Here is a 2897-nt window from a genome sequence, read left to right on the forward strand (position 1 = left end):
CCTCACTTAGCCCCCATTCACACCAAGGCGTTTTGTCGCCTGTAGTGCGACGCCGCAGCAGCCCCGAGACGCTGGAGGGATGAAAACACATTGCCCTCTATGGAGATGGATCACATCTCCACGCCGAACGCCGTACGCCTGAAAAAAAGTCCCGGACCTTTTTTTCAGGCGGCTTTCGGCGTTCGGCATAGGAGATGTGAACCATCTCCATAGAGGGGGTGAGGCTGCATTCACAATCGCGGCGTTTTGTCGCCACAAATCGCGGTACAAAACGCTGCAATTTGTCGCCGCAATTCGCGGAACAAAACGCTGTGATTTTGTACGCCTAGGTGTGAATGCAGCCTTACTCTGAAGAAAACACCGGAAATCACCCCCTTTTGTCACGTCACTTTGGCGTCTACACCAGCACTTTTATTTTGGATTTTGCCTGCTGCAATGTTTATAGTTATCTGCATGGATATTTATCCTAGTCTATTACAGTCACTGGTGTGCTTTGCACTTTATTGTGTATCAGTACGTTTGTTATTACTTATTTCACTATATGACACCAGCACTGTCACTCTGTATCACTTCACACTTTGTCAGCTAGCGTTGGCTGCATTGTAGCACGTTTATGTTGATGATATTTATTTGTATGGTATACCAGTATCATTTTATTATTGCCACTCGTGATTTGTAGCCAGACTATATTTTCCATATATAAGGATTTGTTACACTTCCTCTGCACATTATCCCATTCACAGCGCAGCACTTCCCCTTTATTCTTCATTAGAACTGGGAGAAAGGTGAGAGAGGGACGGAGCATGGGGAAGGGAGGCAGGGATTGGGGCCGGAATAGGGCAGGGCAAGAGGAGAGGGGCAGGGAATAAGGGAAGGGCAGGAGGAGGGGGGCACGGAATAGAGCAGGACAGGAGTCAGGGGGGCAGGGAATAGGGCAGGAGGAGGGGGGAAGGGAATAAGGGAAGGGCAGAAAGAGGGGGGCAGGGCAGGAGTAGGGGGGCAGGAATAGGGCAGGACAGGATTCAGGGGGGCAGGGATTGGGAGTGGTGTCAGGGAATAGGGCAGGAGGCAGGAATGGGGCAGGGAAGAAGGAGGGGAGTCAGGGATTGGGTGTGGTGTCAGGGGGGGGCAGGGATTGGTGTCAGGGGGGCAGGGAATGGGGCAGGGAAGAAGGAGGGGAGTCAGGGATTGGGTGTGGTCCCAGGGTGGAAGCCCCGCCCCCTGACTGACCCCTGTAGAATGCACAGCAGGACTGAATCAGAGAGTGAAAGCAGAGACAGACAGAGAGACAGACAGAGACAGGCCGCCTATTGTTCTGAGAAGAAGAGAGAGGAGAGGGGGACAGACTGGAACAGTCCCACACACACCGGGGATCACAGGAGCCGCACCACCAGGTACCTCTCCGCTCCTCCGGGGCTCTGTACTCTGACCTTGGGGAAGTAAATGGGATATAGAGTGTCAGCTCTTCAGGACAGCTGTGTGTGTGAATGAGTGTCAGTATTCTCTGTATATTCAACATGGAGGAGAAACCTACTCTGCCCCCCCACCCCAATACAAGGGGGGGTGACTGTGCCATACAACCAATAAAGGGGGGGGGTGGCTGTGCCATACAACCAATAAAGGGGGGGGGGGTGACTGTGCCATACAACCAATAAAGGGGGGTGACTGTGCCATACAACCAATAAAGGGGGGGTGACTGTGCCATACAACCAATAAAGGGGGGGGTGACTGTGCCATACAACCAATAAAGGGGGGTGACTGTGCCATACAACCAATAAAGGGGGGGTGACTGTGCCATACAACCAATAAAGGGGGGGGTGACTGTGCCATACAACCAATAAAAGGGGGGTTGACTGTTCCATACAACCAATGAAGGGGGGGGGTGACTGTGCCATATAACCAATGAAGGGGGGGGTGACTGTGCCATACAACCAATAAAGGGGGGGGTGACTGTGCCATACAACCAATAAAGGGGGGGGTGACTGTGCCATACAACCAATAAAGGGGGGGGGTGACTGTGCCATACAACCAATGAAAGGGGGGGGGGGGGGACTGTGCCATACAACCAATAAGGGGGGGGGGGGGGGTGACTGTGCCATACAACCAATAAGGGGGGGGGGTGACTGTGCCATACAACCAATGAAGGGGGGGTGACTGTGCCATACAACCAATGAAGGGGGGGGTGACTATTCCATACAACCAATGAAGGGGGGGGTGACTATTCCATACAACCAATGAAGGGGGGGGTGACTGTGCCATACAACCCAATAAAGGGGGGGGGGTGACTGTGCCATACAACCAATAAAGGGGGGGGGGTGTCTATGCCATACAACCAATAAAAGGGGGGTTGACTGTGCCATATAACCAATGAAGGGGGGGTGACTGTGCCATACAACCAATAAGAGGGGGGGTGACTGTGCCATACAACCAATAAGAGGGGGGGTGACTGTGCCATACAACCAATAAGAGGGGGGGTGACTGTGCCATACAACCAATGAAGGGGGGGGGGGTGACTGTGCCATACAACCAATAAGGGGGGGGTGACTGTGCCATACAACCAATAAGGGGGGGGTGACTGTGCCATACAACCAATAAGAGGGGGGGTGACTGTGCCATACAACCAATAAGAGGGGGGGTGACTGTGCCATACAACCAATGAAGGGGGGGGGGGGGACTGTGCCATACAACCAATGAAGGGGGGGGGGTGACTGTGCCATACAACCAATAAGGGGGGGGGGGGACTGTGCCATACAACCAATAAAGAGGGGGGGGGGCTGTGCCATACAACCAATAAAGGGGGGGGACGACTGTGCCATACAACCAATAAAGGGGGGGGGGGGGGGTGACTGTGCCATACAACCAATAAAGGGGGGGGGGGTGACTGTGCCATACAACCA

Source organism: Rana temporaria, chromosome 10 (assembly GCF_905171775.1).
Source record: "Rana temporaria chromosome 10, aRanTem1.1, whole genome shotgun sequence".
In the NCBI taxonomy this organism is placed as follows: Eukaryota; Metazoa; Chordata; class Amphibia; order Anura; family Ranidae; genus Rana; species Rana temporaria.